This window comes from Vicugna pacos, chromosome 10 (assembly GCF_048564905.1).
Source record: "Vicugna pacos chromosome 10, VicPac4, whole genome shotgun sequence".
NCBI classification, from domain to species: domain Eukaryota; kingdom Metazoa; phylum Chordata; class Mammalia; order Artiodactyla; family Camelidae; genus Vicugna; species Vicugna pacos.
Window position 1 is genome coordinate 20,271,494 of NC_132996.1, and position 23,978 is coordinate 20,295,471.

At 34.2% G+C, this 23,978-nt stretch overlaps 1 long non-coding RNA gene across 1 annotated transcript in view; it reads left to right on the plus strand.

The window, feature by feature from the left end:
- The window catches only part of LOC140698671 (uncharacterized), a 61,517-nt gene extending 42,590 nt beyond the window's left edge, over positions 1–18,927 (plus strand). Inside the window, exon 5 of the long non-coding RNA XR_012076491.1 lies at positions 18,859–18,927. This is a non-coding gene — a long non-coding RNA (uncharacterized lncRNA). The remainder of the gene's footprint in view (positions 1–18,858) is intronic.
- The last annotated feature ends 5,051 nt before the right edge of the window (positions 18,928–23,978 follow it).

Below are 23,978 nucleotides of genomic sequence, written 5' to 3' on the forward strand. Positions count from 1 at the left end.
TATTATACTGAAACATACAACCTACTTCATTACTACATGGTTCATTCTAGCCTCCACTCCTTTCTTGTCTATAACCTTCCACTTCAACAATGAAAATCCAGACTCCTACCATCTGCTATCAAATTATTTAATTGTCCCATTCCAGTATACTTGTCTGGTAATATCAGAGTTATCAATCAATATCTGCATAGAATATAACTTTATCCACCAGAGTACAGTGGTTATCAACAGTACTTTTTGCCTTTAATCTTACAGATTCTTCTCCAAAGGTAGTTGGGACAGCAATTTTCACACCATCTCCTTCAGTGAGGTTGTTTCACTAAAAAAATTCATTTAGGTATTTTTCACATTGTTAATTTGATCCTAGGCAGTCGTGACCTCCTAAATGATATTTAAATTTTTGCCTAAGTTAAGGCCTTTCCTTTGTGCTGGAAACATCATAGGTATTAAAAAATGAATGGTAATCAGTTGCATTTCTTTACACTAACAATGAATTAGCAGGAAAAGAAAGTAAAAGAAACAATTCCTTTTAAAATTGTATCCAAAACAACAAAACACTTAGGAATAAAGATGACTAAGGAAGTGAACGACTTATACATGGAGAGCTACAAAACATTGATTAAGGAAATTAAAGATAAATAAATATCCCATGCTCTTGGATTGGAAGAGTCAATATCATTAAAATGGCCATACTGACCAAGGAAATCTACAGAATTAATGTGATTCCTATCAAATTACCTAGGATAGAACTAGAACAAATAATCCTAAAGTTATATGAAATCACAAAAGGCCCAGAATTGCCAAAGTAATATTGAAAAAAAAGAGTGAAGCTAGAGGAATAACTCTCCCAGACTTCAGACAATACTACAGAGCTACAGTAATCAAAACAGCATGACATTGCCCATAAAAAAGACATATGGATCAATGGAACATAATAGTGAGCCCAGAAATAAACCTACAGACCTATGGTCAAGTGACGTTTGACAGAGGAGACAAGAATATACAATGGAGAAAAGACAGTCTCTTCAGCAAGTGGTGTTGGGGAAACTGGATAGCAGCATGTAAATAAATGAAGTTAGAACACTCTCTCACTCCACACACAAAAATAAACTCAAAATAGCTTAAAGACTTAAATGTAAGACAAGTCATGATAAACCTCCTAGAAGAAAACATAGGCAAAACATTCTCTGACATAAATCTTAGCAATGTTCTCCTAGGGCAGTGTACCCAAGCAATGGAAATAAGAGCAAAAATAAACAAATGGTACCTAATTAAATTCATAAGCTTTTGCACAGCAAAGGAAATCATAACAAAACAAAAAGACAACCTATGGAATGGGAGAAAATATGTCCAAATGATGTGACTGACAAAGGCTTAATTTTCAGAATATATCAACAGCCCATACAACTTAATAACAACAACAAAAAACAAACAACCCAATCCAAAACTGGACAGTAGACCTAAAATAGCAATTCTCCAATGAGACATACAAATGGCCAATAGGAACATGAAAAAATGCTGAATTTCACTAATTATCAGAGAAATGCAAATCAAAACTCCAATGAGGTATCACCTTACACCAGTCAGAATGGCCATCATTCAAAAGTTCATGAATGATAAATGCTGCAGAGGTTGTGGAGAAAAGGAAACCATCCTACACTGTTGGTGGGAATGTAGTTTGGTGCAGCCATTATGGAAACAAGTATGGCGATTCCTCAAAAAACTAAAAATAGATCTACCATATGATCCAGCAATCCCACTTCTGAGTATATTTCTGGAGGGAACTCTAATTCGAAAAGATACATGTACCCCAAATTTCATAGCAGCACTATATACAATAGTCAAGACATGGAACCAATCTAAATGTCCACCGACAGATGACTGGATAAAGAAGTTGTGGTGTATTTATACAATAGAATACTACCCATGGATAAGAAATAATAAAATAATGCCATTTGGAGCAACACGGATGGACCTAGAAATCATCATTCTAATTGAAGTAAGCCAGAAAGAGAAAGAAAAATACCATATGATATTACTCATATGTGGAATCTAAAAAAAGAAAAAAGAAAGAAAAAAAGACACTATGAACTCATCTACAAAAGAGAAACAGACTTGGCAAACATAGTAAACAATCTTATGGTTACTGGGGAAAGGGGGTGGGAAGGGATAGATTTGGGAATTTGAGATTTGCAAATTTTAGGCACTATATATAAAAATAGATTTTAAAAAGTTTCTGCTGTATAGCACAGGAAACTATTCAATATTTTATAATAACCTTTAATGAAAAAGAATATGAAAACAAATGTATGTATGTATATGCATGACTGGGACATTGTACTATACACCAGAAATTGACACATTGTAACTGACAATACTTCAAATTTTTAAAAAAGTGTTTTTTCTTGCCTTTTAACATGATTTCTAACTTTTTCTTGAAAGCCATACATGATGTATTGAATTATAAGTGAGACAGGAAGGGAGTAGGACACAGCCATTCAAGGAATGATACAGCAATTAATATCAAAATGGTGGAAGATTCAACCCCCAGTAGGCCTTGAGGCTCAAGATGGTGGGAGATTTGACTTCTAGCAGATCTTGAACTTCATTATACACCCACTGTAATATATTAACATGGTAAATAACATGCCCACAGGAACCATGGCAGTCCCAAGGCTAGCCATAAAAGGTCAAAGAGTGGGAAATTGCCAACTTCCTGGGAATCCCAGGCTAGTTAGACTGGTCCTTCCACTTATTAGCATATTAAGCCACTGCGCCCATAAAAACGGGCAATAGGGTGCCTCATGGCCCCTGAAGCCCCCTTCAGAAATGGCCCGCACTCTGTCTATGGAGTGTGTACCTACTTATACTCTAATCTGAGCACCCAACCCCCACACATCGTGGCCTTTCTCTTGCCTTTTGATGTATCTCTCTAAATAAATCTACCTTTACTCAACTGTGGCTCACTCTTGAATTCTTTCCTGCATGAAGCCAAGGGCCCACACTTGGTAGGACACGTCCCAGGGGCTCAACCGAAGCCTGGGACATGGTCCTTCTAACGCCCCACATTTGTTTTTCCTGCATCATAAGAACTGAGGTAAATAGGTCTCTAGTGTCAGGTTATAGATTAATCTAGCTATGCATTGAGTTTTATCTTGTATTTCCTGTAACTCTAGGTGCCAAAGGCCTCAAGTTCCTCTAATGTCAATTTTTATCTAAGCTGTTGTCATTGGATTTCCCTAAGAACTACTCCTGAGGTAGATTCTGCACCTTGCAGCTTTTTTAGCGATAATCTATTTACTGCTATTGTATGGTAATGTTAAATTATGGGAAAGGGAAGGTGTTCTATAATCTTATGGTTTAATCTCAATCTTTTAGTTGTCCTCAGTAGCAGGACTGTGATCTTCACAAGTATTTCTCAATTTTCTCTTCTCTACTTTGGTGAGCCAGGCTGGCTAGAATGGCTGGAATGAAATAAATTCCTTCTATGGCTTGGGGAAAAAGTAAAACATTTTCCCCTGGAAGATAAATCTATTTTTAATGGAGAATGCTTTGGAAGTAATTCATAAGTACTCTTTCCCTCTCCCTAATGTCAACTGAAATAAAATGCACAGCCTAAAAGTTGAGCATTATGTTTTATTTGGTGGACATTTCTGAAGATTCGAACCCCTTCGAGCCCGGGATGACAGCCTCTCATATCACTGAGGGACTTCTCCAAAGAAGCAGGGGAGGAACTAGGATAAATAGGAGTTTTACAATAAAGACCAGGTAGTTGGAACATGAAAAGATTACTTGTTACTAAAGAAAACCAGGCATCTCAAGTTAAAGAATTAAGTGCTTTTCTATGTATAGGAGGAAGTAAACATTTGGGCTCATTGAATTCATTCCTTTGACAATCACCTGGCTATCAAGGGCCAGTAACCTGTCCTTTCTTATTCTGAGTCCCCTCAGAGTGCACCAATGTGAGTGACTGCAGAGGCCGGGCTGCAGGCTTGTCTTCACTGGGGGGTGGCGGCAGCCGCTTATGACTTGATGGTTTTAGCATTCTTTGTTTACTGGTCTGATTTGCAGTATTTTTCATTCATACTAACAAGGTCATTTTATTGTATCTGGTGAGATTCCTGGAAATAAAGCCATGAAAATGTAGGGTCCCTTTAAGGCTAAAGCCTCAAACAAGAGTCTCATGTAGTCCATACTCAGATAAAATGATAAACGAAAAATACTGCAAACCATATCAGTAAACAAAGAATGCTGAAGCCATCAAGTCATCAGCCACTGTCACGCCCCCCCCCCCCCCCCAGTGAAGACAAGCCTGAAGCCTGGCCTCTGCAGCCACTCACATAGGTACACTCAGAAGGGAGCGGACTCAGAATAACAAAGGACAGGATACTGGCCCTAGATAGCTAGCTGTTATCAAAGGAATGAATTCAATGAGCACAAATGTTTGCTTCCTCCCATACATAGAAAAGCACTTAATTCTCTAACTTGAGATGCCTGGTTTTCTTTAGGTAAGAAGTAATCTTTTCAAGTTCCAACTACCTGGTCTTTATTGTAAAACTCCTGTATATCCTAGCTCTTCCCCTACCTCTTTGGAGGAGAACCTCAGAGCAATCTGAGAGGCTGTCATCGCGGGCTCCAAAGGGTTTGAATCTTCAGAAATGTCCACCAAATAAAACATAATGCTCAACTTTTAGGCTGTGCATTTATTTCAGTCAACAACATCCATTTGTCAGGTTTGCCATTTAAGTGTTCCTCCCTGTTTAATGTCTTCAGTGACTTCTCCAGATTTTTGTGCGACAGTTTTCCCTGCAATTTCAGTTTTTTGATGGGTTCACAAAAAGTCACTGATTTTCAGTTTTTTTCTGGTTTTACTGTTGTAAGAATGTAATGTTGGCTTTCAAGCCCTTTTACCCGGTAGAGGTAAAAATGGAAATTTCATTGCCTTTTCAAGTTAAAAAAAGCATTTTAGAAATATTCTCCATTAATAATAACATTTATGTTTTTTGTGTATTTTAGTCCATTCAATGGAATCAGTTTAATGTATATTCTCGTTGGTGATTTTTCAGCATCACAATTTAAGGTCCACATTTTGTGTTAATGCCTTCTGCATGATTCTGAATTAAACAGGTTTATTTTTATTCACTTATAATGCTCATCCTATATTTTCCATTTATTTCATGTATTTTTTCTTCTTTCCTTACTTTCATTCTCCACCAGGTGGGCCTTTTTTTTCTCTACCAGGTAAAGCTAAGGAACCCTTCTCCCCAACTGTCACAGAGGAAAAACAATTCTGCTTCTATACCGAAGCAAACTTGAGGAAGAGAGAGACAAGATGAGAACAATTTAAAAGACTTACACTTTAATTAAAAGACTGAGTCATACCAAAGATTAAGCCAAGACTAATAAGCAGATAAAATGTGAAGTGACAAAATATTTTAACTAAAAGGGACAGTGATTAAACTGGAAACAAATATTGTAATTTGGCAAGTCTAAGTTGTCTCTACTACCCAGTGTGTTGTAAGCCTATGAGAAAAATTACACAAGATGTAGAGAACAACAAAAAATTCAAATGTAGAATAATTAAATACGTTATTTCTCTTACAAGTTAAATATATATATATGTCTCATATAAAAATTATGTCTTTTTAGGAGATTACTACCCCTTTTGCATACTATATTTTCATATTTCTAATTCTAAGGCAATATTTATTAAAAGGAAAACTGAAATAGCTTTCTAGGGAAGTAAATGATAGCACTGACAGCTTTTAAACTGTTTTAGTTATATTTAGTGTAAGATCCACAACATCAGAGAACATGATCATATAAGCAATTTATTATTAGATGTTTTAGGTTTAAAGCAGCATTCTTTGAAAGTGCAAATACTTCCTCTATTTATGGAAGAAACGTGATTTTCAAAAGCAACCCCATTCTCATTGTTTGTCACCTGAAACCTTTGCCTATGTGGACACTAGGTGGCTTGGTGAAAAGTCAGGAGTTAAAACCTAGGCTTCTGTGCTGCGATTTCTTCATAGCTATGAATGCCTAGGAAGTGAAATGGGTTTTTCATACAAAGACAAATGGCTTGGAGGAAAATCAGAAAACAAAAACAGTACCTTCAGATAAATCTCATTTAAGAAAAAGAACACTGAGTTGGAATTTGGAGATATGGGTATTGCAATAAGTTCTGATGGACAGACTGAGTGACAAGAAGCAGGTCACATACTCTTTTGGCTTCATGTCCCCCACTATAAAATAGATCTGAACAATATAAAAGATTATGATCATCAAGGGGTTTCAGTTTAAAATATTAAAGAGTCGCAGGAACACATTGCTCCCTTTCTAACAAAAAAATGGCAAAGTCTACAAAATGATATCTTTTAGGATCCATCAGAACCCTGACTATGGTGGCAAGGTAATGATATACATCCAAAGAATTTTAAGCCACTCCAATACATAGTGGTACACATGAAATGATTTCTCTTTGACAGAACAGTGGTAGCTAACATAGAACTGGATAAGAAAAAAATAGCTAAAATTTCAGAAAATTCCCAAAGAGCAAGTGGGGCTGTTGGAGCATCTGGATTACTTTGGATCACCAAACGCAATAAAAATCTGTACCAACCTGGCCTGAGAAAAAGTGGGGCAGATTATTAGGCATAAGAGACCCCATCTTTGTTGTAAGCATGGCAGTCCTTCCAAAGTTTGAGGGTGAAGCAGGAAAATTTATAGAAACTTGCCTGTAGTCAGGGTACTGCATATACACAATATATTGACCATCTGCATCTGGGGAAGCACCAGCAAAGTCTCCCAATCTAGGTCCTGCACTGAGTGGAAGACAGAGGGAGTTTGCTTCTGGAAGAGGAGTACTACTGCCTGCTCCCTGAACTCTTCGCTGAGAGTGAGTAAAGGATCATTTGTCACTGGAGAACAGGCAGGAATGTAAGGAGAGCCCTCCCCTGAGGTACAGTCACATAGAACCTGCTTAAATAAAAGTCCAGGGTGGAAATTAAGAACCCCACTCCAAATCTCTGCTACTTAAGACTTCATATTTCTGCACCAGGTACAGGTAAGAAATGACTCCCATTGGGGAATGGTCTATCAGCACAAAGCGATCCTTTCTGTGTCACAGACAGGCAGGGCCTCTTGAGATAAAACAGAACTGTGAGAAACTCTTCAGCAGTGCAGGCCTTACACTAAGTAATCTATCACTGGAGCAATTTGAAGCACTGAATGTAACTGAAGCAACAACAAAGATCAAACCCAGATTAAATGTAAAATAAATTGATTTAACTCCCACTCCCCATGGCCTCACAGAAGAAAGGGGTGGCAATATGCTAATTTCAGGATTTAAGTATTCATTGTTCCATTGTTGTAGTCTCTTACTCATGACTGGCATCATTTACAACAACAACAACAACAACAAAAAATCCAAAAAACAATAAAAACCTAACTACAATAAAAAAAAAAACCCAAACCACTCTACACACAAAAAAGTTAAAAGATGTGATCCACCATCAAGAAATAAAATAGTCAATAGAAACAGCCAGGAATGAAAGTGAATTTTTAGTTTAACAAATTTCCACAAAGATAAATCCAGGCCCAAATAGCTTCACTGATTAATTCCATCAAGTATGTAAGGAGAATATAATGTCAACTGAGAAGAGAATACATCTTAACTCATTTTACTGAGTCACTTATCCTGATGCCAAAACAAGTAAGAACATTACAATGGAAGAAAATTGCAAACCAGTATTTTCCATGAATATAAGATATTAGCAAATCAAATCCAGCAATGCATAAAAAGAAGGAACACTGTGATCAAGTGGGTTTTACTCCAAGAATCCAAGCTTGGTTTATGTATGAAAGAAAATCCAAATTAAGAGATAAAAGAGGAAAGCAGATATACTTTTAAAATTTTCAGAGAAAGCACTTGGCAAGAAACAACACATTTGTGATACAAAACTTTCAGTAAACCTGAATGGAAAGAAACTTCCTCAATCTGATAAATAGTGGAAGAACCTAAAGCTGTTATCATAGACTATCAAGAAATATTAAATTTCCTTCTAAATTGTGGATAAGATCAAAACAAGATCTAATAAATTGTGAGATAATAGACCACTGATCAGAATATTTAGCATGAGGAAAGTTCAAAATTCCCTCAAATTCATCTGTCGATTTGATACAATCTCAATAAAAATATCAGCAAGTATTCTGTAGAAATTTACAAGCTCACTTGAAAATTTGGAGAGGCAAAGAACATAGACCAGTTAAAACAATCTTAAAAATAAAAAGAAACGTAAGAGTTATTCTAATCACTTCCTGATGTCAAGACTTATTTTAAAGTAATACTTTGTGATAAAGGTGATAACATAGGAAAAAAATCAGTGAAACAGAGTAAGGAATCCAGAATTAATCTGCACAAATATCCTCAGAACTTTTGACAAGATTGCCAAAACAATTCAAAGAAAAGAACTTCCTTCAACAAATGATGGTAGCAAAACTGGCTATTTATGTAGATAAAAGAAAACTTGACCCCTAACTAACCATTCATGTCATCAATATTACATAGATCATAGACCTAAGTGTAAAAAATAAAACAGTAAGTGGAAGAAATTTTAGGAGGATCTCTCATTAAGTCAGACTAGACAAAGATTTCTTAGCGCAAACGAAAGATACACTATTGACAAAAGAAAAGTGAATAAATTTGACCTCTTAATACTTAAAACTTTTCTCCGAGTTAAGTGTTCACAACTGATCATTTCTTATCCTTTGCTTTGTCATTACCAAACTTCAGTCAGACTTTCTCCTCCCTATAGACCCCTGAACTCCGCTTGCCCCAAGCCTAAAAACAAAATCAGAAAAAGAAATAACCCTTTTTTTTAATTAACCTGTTATTAACTTATCCCAAGAATTGGCTGATCACAGCAAGACACAGTCCTTGTCAGGTACTGCTAATCATTTTCTCATTCACCTCACTTCTCCTCCCTCACTTCTTAACCCCACTCTATAAAAGAAAAAAAGCTTTTTTCTTTTTGATTTTGAGTTTCTTGAAGATTTTTGAGACTAGAGTGTTTTCCCTATTGCAACAGTCTTTATTTTGAATAAAGTTTATCTTTCTCTAAATCCAGATTTGTTTTTATATGACAGTACTCTTCCAAAGATTCTGTTGTGGAAATGAAAAATAACTCACAACCTGGGAAAAGCTTTTGTAAAACATATCTGATAAAGAACTTGAATCCATAGTAACTGCACAACCATTCCTCAATGATAAAATATGAATCATTCAATAAAAATAAGCAACAGATTTGAGCACGCATCTCACAAGAAAAGATAAATGTCAAATAAGCACATGAAAATATTATCCACATTATTAGACATCAGGAAAATGCAAATTAAAATCAAGTGAGATGCCAATATAAATTCACTAGAATTGCTAAAATGAAGGACACTACCAAATCTGTAGCAAATAGACCTCATACATTACTGGTGGGATTTTGAAAATGGTCTGTTATTTTTCTATTGTTGCTGTAACACATCACTATACACTTTGCACTTAAAAGAACACAAATTTATTACCTTGAAGTTTTATAGGTCAGAGGTCTGATGTTAGCAGGATGTGTTACTTTCTGGAGAACCTAGGCAAAAATCCATTTCATTTCTTATTTATTGTTGGAAGAATTCAGCTCCCATGGTTTATGACTGAGGTCACCATTTCCTTGCTGGCTATGAGCTGAGAGCTATTCTCATCTTCTAGAAGCAGCTTATATTCTTTACCTTATGAATCTCTTCCTCCATCTCACATTCAGTAAAAGTAGATCATGTTCCTCTCATGCTCGTGATCTTCCCTCCCTCTATTTCCACTATCACATTTCTGACCCACTCTCTCTACCCTCCTCTTCCACTTTCAAGATTTTATATGATTTGGACCACCAGGATAATACTGAATAATCTCCCTATCTCAAGATACTTAACCCAATCACATTGCCAAAGTCATATTTGCCATATAAGGTGTAAGTTCTCAGGATTACTTTGTAGTTATTTTTGAGCAGCCTTTATTGTGTCCCACCATAAAAGGCATAATCACTTCAGAAAATCCATTTATTTTCTTAAAAAGTTAAATACACACCCGCCTTATTACCTAGAAATTCTGCTTCTAAGTCTATAATCAAAGAAAGAAAAACACATGTCCACAAAAAACCTTATATAAAAATGTCCACAAAACACTATTCATACTAGTCCTAAACTTGAAAGATTCCCAATGTCCATCAATATGAGAATGGAGAAAATAAATGGTAGGTACAAATTCATAGAAAGGAACAGACTTCTGATTAATGACAAACATGAATGAATCTTCAAAATATTATACTGAGTTAAATAGGACACAAACATATATATGCCATATTTTCCCATTAATATGAAATTGAAGAGTAGGCAAAATGAGTCGACGGTGAATGAAATCATATTATTGGTCTTTCTGGGAGGAGGATTGTCTAGGAAGAGGCATGTGAAATGCTATGTGTCTTCATATTATTCATCAAAATGAAATTGTGTCCTCTTATCATTTATCAAAACTGATTAAAGAATACACTTAACATCTGAGCTTTCAGTGTATGTAAAATTTACCTTAAAGATAAGATCTTTCAAATTCAAAAATGCTCTGCTTCTACAAAGGATAAATTTTTCTTTTAATTGTCCTTTCTAAAATAAAATGGAGATATTTAAAATAAATATATTGTTTCTAACTTTTCTTAGATGTTTAGAAAGCATCATCTTTTTAAAGCAAATGAACAAATTTTAATTTAATGTCCAAAACACCATAATCAATAATTTTTGAGCTTTTCTTTAGTCTCATCCTTTTAGTAGCTAAGATGATCACTAGTGAATATCTGGGGGACAAAGATACTCATTTCAATGTGTGAGATTTGGTATCGAAAACAGTTCAGATCAAGAAATTGGATTTCATCCTACAGATGACGACAATTCATCGACAGCTTTCAATAGTACTAGCCAATCTCAACACTGATAGGATTCAGAGAGATGTTTTTAATTTCAAATTTCAATGTTATTTCCTGTACTCTTGTTCCAAAGCTGTTGAAAACAACAGGGCAGACTGTGGTGACCAATTGGGGGAGAGGGGGAAGTTAGGACTAAGAATGCAACTTTCTTTTTGCAAACGTTTTCCACAGTGGAGTATGACTTAGAGAAAAACAATTCAGAGGTTAGAAATCTTCTCCACATGAATAACAAATTCGGAGCTCACAAGAAAAGAATAAATCTTTTCTGAGGCATGATGAGTCTGGGCAGCAATTTCTTCAAACAAAGCTGATTTAATTACATGGAAGACCCTGTATTCACTATGATCAAGTACAGTACTTGGCCCATTCATTGAAAAGATTGGATAAATGAGGAATCATATACTATGATACAGAACACAACCATTTTAACTTAAAATATATAAATGCATATTAATTCACAATTTTTTCTGTAAGGCTGAGGACTTTTCACTAAATAAGTCACACAATTGGACTTGAGTGTTTTTCTTCTGTAGATCTTGTCTAGTTTCATTTTAATTCTTTAAAATGACACTACAGTATAAAATCTAAAAGAAGAATATTTCAAGATTTTTAACAAATATTTTTATAGCATATTCCCCAGCATTTTATTTGCTTTATTATACTTAATCTAGGCCATCCATTTATATAGAAATAATATTTCTATTTCTGCATCGATTTTTAATGTATTACATAACAGTGAGTATATCAAGGGCAGGAGTAATGTTGGAAACAAACACAACTTAGTCTCACTGGAAACTGCTTGTTTGGCTTACCTGGTGGGTGAACTGAGTAACCTCCATTCGTTCAGTGGTAATTTGGGTATATGTTAAAAAGCTTTATGGAGAGAAGACTTACTCTGATGGATTTGTGGAAAGGAGGTTGACTAACAAAACTTCTTTTGAAGTAATAATTGACATAATTACACCTGGTGACTAGAAATGCTACAAGTCTAAACTCTGGCATTTTCCACTAACCTGCTTTCTTTCCTGACTCGTTATACATTATTTAATGGTGCTCTATCCTTTCAGGAACCTAATCAGAAACACAGAAGCACACGTGACTTCCATATTTTCTTATTTCTAATAATCAGTCATGATGATCTATCAATAGAATAGACAGCCTCCTCATTTCTATCCCAGCTAGTGTCTGACCAGTATTCTTCACATAAAATAACAGATGCACACACATATACAACCATGCACAAAATGCACAGTTCAGAGATCAATGCTATTCAGTATTGTTGATAAAAGACAGACTAACTTGAAGTCAGAACCACACTAGAGGGTAAGGTAAATTGCTCCAAACATCTTGGAATTTATGAGCAATTAAGAAACTTCATACACATACACACCCTTAGGACCTCCTGTTAGTTAGCATATTATATTTGGCTTTCCTTTGAGGGCACATGAACAACTGCTTATGTTGTAGAGTCTATCTTTATTGTCATTTGACTGCCAATGCTAAGAACTGAATGGTCATCAGTAAAGGATCTTAGACATTTAAATAAAGCTCCTTTCTTCATTATGCCTCTCCCAATATATCCTCTCACTTATTCCTCCAGACTTTGAAAATTGGCTCCTGCTATTCACTCATCCACTCTTTGAAGAAAGATCCTGCTTCTTACCCCATAAGCTCACCTAAAACAAGACAGAATCCCAGCAGTTAGGATGTTCCTTATATTTGTCCCTGATTGATGGTGTACCCTTCTCCATAAAAAGTACCCAGAAAAGGAACATTCATAACCTATAATGCAACAAGAAGCTGTTCCTTTCATGAAAAGCAGTTATATTTGAATTAGGGTTAGATTTGGGAGTACAATCAGTGGGAAAAGGATAGCTAGAGGAAAGTTGCCACACTGGGAAATGCTTCAAGGAAGACAGCGACAAGGAATTAATAGCAGCTGGTAACAGTAGGAAATAATGACACTGTAATTCATGTCCAGGAGCTTAAAGTCCTGATAACTGTTAACATCCCCTGTATCTCTGTCCCGTTAAAATACTTGTAAATACCTCCAATGGTGGAGTTTGAGGAAGGAAAATTTCTAACACTGAAGGCTATTAATCCCTTATCAGATACAGGGTTTGCAAATATTTTTCCCATTCTGTATGCTGTCTTTTCAATTTGATTTGTTAATTCAGATTTATTGTAGTTCAATTTGTTGACTGAACTACAATAGCAAAAAAAAAAAAATAATCGTACTGAATAACGGGGCAAAGGACATTAAATAGACATTTTTTTCAAAGAAGATATACAAATGGCCAACAGGTATACATAAAATTGCTCAACATCACTAATGATCAGGGAGATGCAAATCAAAACAATGAGATATAACTCATTATAGAATAGCTATTATCAAAAAAAAAGCAAAACAAATAAATAAGTAATCCAAAAAAAAAAAGACAATAATTTTTGGAGAGTATGTGGAGAAGTTGGTGCCCATACATACTGTTGGTAGAAATGTAAAATAATGCAGCAACTATGGAAAAATTATGGAGTTTCCTCAAAACAATAAAAATAGAACTACCATATGATCCAATAACTCCATTTCTGGTTATATGCTCAGAATGATTGAAGTCAGAATCTCAAAGAAATACTGGCACTCCCCTGTTCATCACAGTATCATTAACAAGAGGCAAGATAAGAAAACAACCCAAATGTCCCTCAACAGGTGAAGAGAGATGTGTGGTATATACATACACTGAAATATTAATCAGCTTTAAAACAGAAGAAAATCCTGCCATTTGTGACAACACGATGAACTTGAAGGATCTTACGCTAAATAAAATAAGCCACTCCTAGAAGGACAAATACTACATGAGTTCGCCTGTGTGAGATAACTAAAAGGGCGAAATTTACAGAATCAAGAAAGTAGGATGGTGGCTGCCAGGGACTGGTGGGTGAGGAAAAGGAGGAGTTATCAGTCAGTGGGCATAAAGTTTGTCTTATGCTAAACGAGTAAGTTCCAGAGACATGCTATATACAGCATTGACCCTTTAACAATACAGTATTGTGTACTTCAAAATTTGTTAAAAGGGTAGATCTGTTAGGTGTTCTTAACACCGCAAAATTCTTAAAAAATGTAATGTACACAAAGAAAAGTGATCAGAGAGCAGTTTCTAGTGAATTTTGGAAGAAAAATTTGGTTTCTTAAAAATTCTATGTAGGACAAAATTCTTTCATATGTTGACACCAGAAGATACTTTCAAATATGTAAAGTTTCAAAAAAATATGTCAACAATATACACTTCTGGGGAAAAAACACAATGAATACATATTTAAGCCTAATAAAATATAAACCAAAATCAATTTGAAAACCACCGTATCTCTGTATAAAAGACTATCAGATTACATAAAGCACTAAATGAAAATCAATACTGTAACTATCATAAAAACTGAATATGAATGTAATAAATAACACAAAATACATTATTGATGCTGTAATGAAGCAAAATTTTTCACCTCAAAATGTTCTTTTGGCATGAGGCTTAATTTAGTCTGATTATTTTTAAGAAACAGAAAACCCAGGACATTTGTTACTTCCTCCTTACTGCCTAAAAGATTTATATAATGGGCCTGTTTCCAGAATAGAGCTAACCAGAGATATCTGCAGACTGTGGGCTGGGTGTGGTGGGGGGAACTCTAGAGCTCAGAGTCCACTCCGTGTCCCAGCATCTCTGCATCAATCAGCAAATGTTTGTCTACTGAAAATTTGCTTTTCCAGCTCTAAGGGAATTCTCCCATTTGAAGTCCCAAACCACTATTCCCAACATTGTCTTTGTCTTCAGCTGAAGATGGAACTGAAGGTGAGAGCTTCAGCCATCTTAGTGAGTTCCTCAGTTTTCCTGGGTCTCTCCCACGTATATGTGTTATTAAACTTTTGTTTGATTTTCTCTTGTTAATCCATCTCATGCCAATTTCATTCTTGGACAGCCAGAAGAACTTAAAAGAGTAGAGGAAAATCTTTTCCTCCCCACAACGCTCATAAGAAAGAGTATTTCCATAAAGAGGAATGAATTTAACAAAGTTGGACTTGGAACAAGAAAATTTTAAAAAATTGTTATTGGTCTTGATTTTTATGTTAGGCAGTAAGTCAAATGTTATTTTGAGAAGTATAAAAGCCCACTGGTAGAATTAAAAATGATAATTACCTTTCACTTCACTATAGAAGGTCAAAAGCAAACACAGTTTCTACAAGGCAAATGACAAGAAGCAAAGGCAACAAAAAATAAATATAAAAAACAAAACTGAGGACATAAACCAAAGTGACAGAATTAAGGCTACACATAACAGTGGTACCAGTAAAGGAAATTGCCTTAAACTATTTTGTTATTAGGAAGGAAATATTTTCATAGAGAATGACAAAACTAAATCAAATTTTAAAACACCTAAAGAAAATGACATAGAAAGGTTTCCAGTAAAAGGATGCATAAAGTTTATCGCGCATAGACAAAAACAAAGCAATTGAGCATGGAAATGCTAATAGTAAACAAGGAAGAATTTAAGACAAAGAGCATTAGCAAGAAGAATAGGATCATTTTGTAATTCTAAAATTGGCACTCAATGGTGCAAACTAAATATTAAATCTTTGTGCATTAAATATATAATATAAAATATATAAAATAAAAGCTAAGAAAATGATAAATTCATAATAGGAAATTACACTGAAAAGGACAAATATTTATAGATATTTATAATACTGTATAAGTGAATTAATATTTGAATTAATGTATATGAATCAAAGCTTTTACAGTGTTATCATTTCATTTTAAATAAGCATGCAATATTTGGGGAAAAATTATCCCTGCTTGACCATAAAACCCCACAAATTCTAAAATGTCAAAATTATTCCAGCCACATCCTTTGACTGTAAAAACTAGGAATTTTTAGCAATGTTTATACTGAAATATGTCAACATTAAAATTAAAAAAATGACTGTAAAGAGAATGTTAAAAATGAACAAATTATAAGACTATGCCAATAACTGAATAAAAGGGTTTTATTTTTATCAAAAAATAATGTAAAGAATTAAATTAATAAGCATAATGCTCAAAATCACCTTCTTTAATGAAGAATTTAGTAACTCAAATGAAGGTGAAAAAAAAGTTGTCAAAAGGAAAATAGTATGAATGTTACAAAAATCTGATCAGTGATTCTAAAAATAATGAACAAAGAACCAAAAAAAAGCAGACAAATTTAATGCCTTTGTTACCCTTTACCCCAATTTCAAATTATTTGCCTCCATATATAAAGGGGCTCCTGGCAGCCACAGACAGATAAAAAGTTTAAGTGTGTATGAAATGAGGTTTTGGTGGGCTGTTGGTAAAATAAACGATCTAGGATTTTTAATCCTGAGAGCTAGGCAAGAGAGAGAAAATTAGTATTACGGCAACAAATAAGGACATGAAATTGTACTTCAAAAACCTCTGAACTCCTAAAGTATTAAAATTCATCATCAGATTTGTTTGATTTTGCCAGGTTGTCCTGACTCTAAAAAGAAAAGAAACTGCTGAATGAGTGCACTGACTCTCACTGGCCTTGAGGGAAAGACAATGCAAGGAGTCCAGAGCGCAGAGACCAGGGGAGCTCCAGCAGGAGTCTGGTAACTGTGCTGCTCCAGTACCTTAATCACAGGACTCTTGACACCATTCCAGCTGCCGTTTTCTGCCAGATTCCCAATCCTAATGGCATTCCTATCACTTGACTCCACCAGCAATGAGCCAACAAAGAAAAGACCCCCACTATAAGATACTCAACATGTAGAAGGAGGGAGATAGGTCAATCAGAATTTATGTTCCATATAATAGAACTACTGCAGTAGAGATATATCAAGTTAAATTTTAAAAAAAGATAAAAGAGATTAATAAAATAACAATGGAGCATCCCCTCTCCTTACACACACACACACCCCTTTGCTGAAATGGAAACCAACACTAAAAATATGACTTCCAATTGTATCAATTACAAATGTATCAATTAAAATGGAAATTAAATTTGACTTACAGTGGCATATCAAAAGGTTAATTTTTCTTAAATTTGAAAAGTCATGAATCAAATAGATGATGATGACTGGTACAGTGATTATAGGATGTCATCAATGTCCCAAGTCTTACCCCTTTGTCTAATCCATGCGTTTTAGTTTGTAACTTCTGTTCTCTTGGTCTTAACAGGATCCCTGCACCAATAAGCATCCCATCCATTGTCAGCTAGAACAAGTTAGGAAGGACAAAGAGTAAAAGGGCATGGCAGATAAATCTGTTCATTTTTTAAGAGTCTGGACACCTCCCACATACAGCAATCCATTTCTATTTTATCAGCCAGAACTGAGCCCAATGGCCGCCATTAAATGAAAGTCTGGGAAGGTGATTATTTCAATTGGTTAGAATGCCAAACTGTACAGAATACTAATTCTATAGGTAAGAAAGAGAAGAAAGTACATTGAACAGGCAGTTAGAAGTTTCTGTCACAGTCATTAGGAAATTCAGTAAATGAATTAAAGAAGAGAATGATCAGTATTAAAAGCCAAGTGAGTGGCCTGGAAAATTGCGTATAAGGCATATTTCAATGCAAAGAGAAAACACACAGAGGTAAAGAAAAAGCCATAAAACCAAATACAGGAGGTTTTGAGAATATATTCAGAAGGTATAATCTGTGAATAATAGTAATACATGAAAGAAAGAAAATAAACTCATAAAAAGGAATATTTCCATCAATTGAAGAAAAACCTCATTTTGCAGATTAAAACCACTTGCATATTTCTAGGAAAAAAGAGGAATAAAAATAAACATTAAGTGTATCTGGGGACTATTACTAGACTCAAGCAAAAGGAAACAAGTTATCTATAAAGGGTGTGGGGGGGTACATATTAGTATTGTTCAATAAAATAAGAAACACATTATAATGAGTGGAGAAAAATAAGAGAACTACTTTAAAATTACATAAATAATTCTTGATAACACAGTTCAAAGAGAATGTCGTTTATTATGTAAAAAACAAAACAAAAATTGGAATGCTTAGTACAAAAACCTTCAGGGTGCATAAAAAGCTATTTTGAGAGGAAAATGTTTAGCCCAAAATGCATCCACTAATAAAAAGTAAAGATTAAAAAAAAAGAAAAACCTAAGGACACATTTTTAAAAATGAATAAAGGAACCATAGGAAAAAGTTAAAAATAAACTAGGAAGGTAGAACAAATAGAAATAAAGGCTAGGATTAATGACATAACTGATTAAATATATATACAGATACATAGCTTTTCCTACTCCAAAAGTAACCACTTAGATAAGAAAAATATTTTAAATCAATAGTTACAAAATGTGTAATACTTGGGAAGATCTATGTACCAAGAAAGTCGTAAAGCAAATGTGAATACGACTTTAAGATAGTACTGAAGCACATAGAACCAGACCGGAACAAATAGGAAGACAGATTACATTTTGGATTAGGATATAAAATGTTATAAAATTTGATCATACAATCCGGCAATATTTACCAAAATTAAACATTTAAATGTCATTTTATGCAGAAATCCCTCTCCTAAACTTGGCCACTAAGGATAAATAAACCAGTAAATAAAAACATCTGTGGAAGGATGCTTATTTCAGGTTTCTTTGCGTTGGCAAAATAGTGGAGACACAGTACATGCCCATCAATTGAAGAATGATAAAATTATGGTATACAATAAAATATGTAGCCATTAAAATAATTAGAGCTATGCTAGATGACTCTATAGATGTATTTAAATACAACCATAGAGAGTTACTTTGATATTTTACAAAAGTAACTGAACTGTTATTCATTTTCTTAGGATGGAGTTGATCAAAGTATTATCAGTGGAGCAGGACAGAGGAAGAAATAAAGTACAAGAAGGATCACATTTTGTTTTATGTCAAATTGCATATATCTGTAAGCAAGTTTAGAGACATTAAATGACTTATTTTACAGAAGTATTACAACATTTTTAAGAGGAGATAAGTGAGTATAAAAGGCATAGTAATGCATACAATGAAAGATATTTCTAAAGAATACTGTATAATTGCATATAATTGCACTGAACTCAGATAACATGAATTTCTTAGAAAAAAATATATTTTGTCTTAGAAGAAATAGTAGATCCAAATATAAATGCTAAATTTGATATTGAAATTATATTTATATAGTAATACAGTTACATGCAGTTTATGTTATATGCATTTAAAACTGTCACAATATCTCCAGACAGTAATTTTATGATAGTTTAATCTCTTAAAGAGAATATTTTACATAAACTGTAGTACAACACGGAGAACTGAGAATAGCTATCCAATTCATTATGTGAAATTATCATAATTGACATAAAAACCCCAAGAAAGCTAGCACAAAAAATCTTCAATCAAGTATCACTGAATATAGTTCAGCTCTATGTTGAAAGATTAATAGATAGGCAAAAAGAAGAGCTTATCCCAGCAAAAAAATGCATGGTAAATATGAGGCTATCTATTAACATAATGGCTTATATTAATACATCACAAACCAAATATGCAATGCCACTATTTTTGTTATAGTTTGATCCTTGGGAGCAGAAATCCTTTTAGGGAGAAGCCTGCTCTCATTAAAAGATGCTTTGACCGGCAGGTGCCTAGAAGGACATTGATGTCAAGGCTTTCAGGTCACTTATGTGGTGCTTGAGCTGGGACTTCAAATCCCTGAGCTCGTCCTGTACTTTTCCCATGTTGTCCAGCAATTTTAGGAGCAACCATCTAATCTTATTATATTCATCAGTTTGACAAAGTATTCAAAAATATTAAATTCACAGTCACTCGGCTCCTTGCTCCTTGTAAGTGGTTGATTAGGAGTAACCTGTGGCAGTAATTTTTCGTTATCTCTATAGCCAGATCACTCCATGTACTACAACCAATGCTCTGTTTACTACTGGAAATGGAATCATTAGCATCTTTAAATCTAGTCATATTTGAGAGTCAATTCCATGGCCCTAGAACAAAATTAGGAAACTCATTTTAAAATTCTGTTCTTTGAGAACCACTCTTGGTACCAACCAGCACAGGTCGGTGTTCTCCAAAAAAAGAAAAAGAAAAAGGAAAAAACCAGAACCAATAAGTTCATAATAAGTTCAGGATTTACAGATACTGACTTCTATATATAAATAAATAAACAGCAAGGTCCTACTGTGTAGCACTCGGAACCATATTCAATACATTGTAATACCCTATAATGAAAAAGAATACAAAAAGAAATATATATATGTATAACTGAATCACTATGCTGTACACGAGAAACATAACATTGTAAATCAACTACACTTCAATAAAAAAAGAATCTAATACATGTCTAGAACATGTTACCCTCTAGAACAGAGAGCAATGTAAAATTAACAAAGAGCAGTATTGTAAAATTAAACATTAGTTTTCTTCTAAAAAGGTTCATAACAAGTACAGTCAATATTAACTTTCATTATTAAGGTCACTGCTGAGCTATTTAATTCCAAGTTCCTCTACTCCACCTACTCCTGTCCCATCCTTAAATAGCATATTTAATACTACTGAACCGAGGACTTCACTTATAAACAAAGAAGTCACTCCTTTTTTCATAAACTTTCACATCACACTTACCCTACCTTTTATTAGGGATAGAAAAAACTAAGTGAAAAAATTTAAGTGTCTCATTTTGTTTTTATTTCGCAAACTTTTCAAATCTAGAAAAATGTAGAAAGAAAAGTTAAATGAACATCAGTATATTCTTTACCTCTACTTAGATTTACCCATGAGCATAATTCCATCATTACCACATGTGTTCTTTCCCTTTCCCCTCCAGCCATTACTTATTCATTTTTTTCCCTTTTCTCCTTTTTTCCCTCTGAACCAATTGAAATTTCAAACGATCCTGCATAGCCACAGTATCATAACCAGTCCCCCCCAAAATGAACACTTTGATTATATTATCTAAATGTAATCCATTTTTGAAATCTTTGCATTTTGCAGATGTCTTCTATAGCCCTTAAAAAAAAAAACCTAGAATCTAATCAATGTTTATCCATTTGCATTTGGTTATTATGTCTCTAAATTCTAATGAACTTAACTTCTTAAAGCAGTCTTACTAGTTATCTTGGCACATTCTGGATCTGTCTGATGTTTACTCCTATATAGATTCAGGATAAATATTTTGGCAAGAATGCTACACAGATAATTGCTTGTACTTATTACAGTATACCAAGAGACACTATCAAACAATTTGTGACTACTGTGTGAGACAAACTCTGTAATACAGATTAACATTTTACAGTACTACATTTTATATCACATTCTGCCAAGATTCTTCCATGAAGGTTTATCTCATTTTTTCACACCTGAGAAAGCATGTCATTTAGAGTAGGAGTCCGTGACATTCTCTTACTCTGGCCTGGGGAAGAACCTTTGCTTTCCCAATCATGTTTTTACTAAAATCTAACTGCTTTTAAATGTCACTTTAAATGGGAAACCCAATTTCAGGCATCTTTAAAAATAATAATCAGGTTGTCTTCCCATCTTTTTGTTTTAATCAGGATGGCCAGATTAAATGGTCATAAATTTTCTTCTAAAATACCTGATTCCAACTACAATATCCATGACCTTAGATATATTTTGTTTATTCAAATACTTTGTTATACATTTGTCCTCTGTTGTTAACAATGTTGAAAACTGCAGAATGTTAATAACCTAGTAGGACAGACAAAACTGGTTTATCAAGTTGAAGCAAAATTATTAAATTACAGTAAATTTATTCTACAATAATTAACAGGTCTTGTACTTTCCCAATATCAGCTATAAAATGATACAATTCTCCTGTTTCAAGTTATTATCAAACCAAATATCTATTTTCGAATATCTTAGTATAAGTACACAAGCAAACACAAGCAAGATATGTTGAGTGTAATAAATATCACAGATGTGGCAAATGGTACAGTTCACAATTTATGACTGTTATATGACATTAACTTGTTATTTCTTTTTCAGTTTAAATCAACTTATTTCCTTTTTTATTCTCTGCCTTGAGTTAAATTCTTTGTTTCACATAAACTAAAGAAGCTCTGATCAACTGGTGATGGAGACCATTTCTCGTTTCTAAGTCTCTTTACAAACTGAATGAGTACAAATCATGGGTATTGAATGTTTTAAAACCTCAGGTTTATTTATCTCAGTATAATTTTACCTGCTTCCTACAATGGGTGTTTTGTAAGGGATTTTCTTAGAAAAAAAATTTCTACTTAAGGAAAATTTTACAAATCATTTTTAAAGTCAAGATAAAACTATTGAGTGACTTGTTTCTAAATGGGGAGACATTAGATTTGCATTATAAAAAGATATTTTTATGTTTAGGTGTGTATATATAATATGTGTCTTTAATTTCTCTCCTCTTAATTACAGACTTCATTTTAGAAGTTCAAACAGAAAACCAAGGAAGAGATGCTAAGGTTCCCAATTAGGACAAAAGTAATAGAATTACAGAAAAAGTAGTAATTAGAATAGATATTAAGAAGGTAGACTTTACTTTTGTTGGTCACTAACTAGGTATGTGGGAAGTAAGAGATCAAAGGAATCTAGGGTAACTCAGATTTCTGTCATGAAATATACACATGGTGCTTTTATATAAGACTGAGAGAATTAAACAGAAGTTCTTATTTGCAGGGAAGGACAGTGAGCTCCATTTTGAAAATTATGAGTTTGTGGTGTTAAGATAACATTCAATTGAGCATAACTGGTATGCAATTTAATATGTAATTCTGGCTCTAAGGTGAGAGGTCAGGTCTAAAGATAAAGTTTTCAAAGCCATATAAGTGGAATGGATTGTTTAAGGAAAATGTAGAGTGTGAAAAAACTGACAAAGACATTCTGGGAAATACTACTATTTATAAAGACGTTAAGAGGATGTGAGTGCCGTCTCTTTCTGGTTCTGGTGTTCCTTTGGTAGAACTTCATATGACTCATGTTCAGTTGCATCAAACTGTGGATCCCTCCTCTTGGACAGTCCTTCTTGGTTAAGCCATCTTATATTCCTTTAGAAGGAGTTACCCTAGTCATCTAAGTACACATGCTCCTAGTTAAATAACCAATTTATAAAGAAATATTTAAAATTCAGAAAGCCTGAGACAGATAGCTCTGAGAGGGACAGAAGAAGAGAGAATGAGAGATAACTATCAAAGAAAACATTTATTCAAGGCCTAGGAAGGAGAGAAAAACAGAAAATGAACTACCTAGTGTGGATAAGAGACAATGGAATGCAGTGCAGACCCTGCAATGAGTCACTTCCTCCTATATTCCATTGGCAGAATTCAGTCATACACCCCCACCTAACTGCAAGAGAAGCGTAGTCTAACATTGATTACAGGAATAAGAGGGTTGCTTTAACAGTCATCTCATCTTTGCCAGACTCCACAAGACTAGAAGATGGAGAAACAAGATACTGTGTGCTATGCAAATAAAGTAAAAATCATGATTCTTCCTAAAGACTTGGAAATTTATTTAAAGCATCAAGTAAGATGATTTGACTGCAACAGCAGTTATATATGCCTGAATGTTGTATAAGACATAATATCTACTAGAGATTAGAAGAGTAGAACATTAATCATTATTGGCTGGATAAAGCTCAAAAAAGCAGATGTCATCAATTAGACCTCCTACATAGCTGGGATTTCAACATGTAGAAGAGACAAGTGTCAATACACATTTACGTCTCCTCATGTACCCTCCTTCAATTCCTAGAGGTTTTGTCCTCCAGGTAGCTGATCCCATCTGTTTACATAAGTGTGGTCTATGGACACCAAATTAATTGGATAGCCTTCCATTCCCTTTATCTTCTTGAAGTTGGGTGAGAGGAGCTGTCTGAGAATCATAAATCTCCATCAGTTCTGGTGCTGTGCTGGCTGTTCAGCTCCAAGGAGGCAGCTTATGAGTT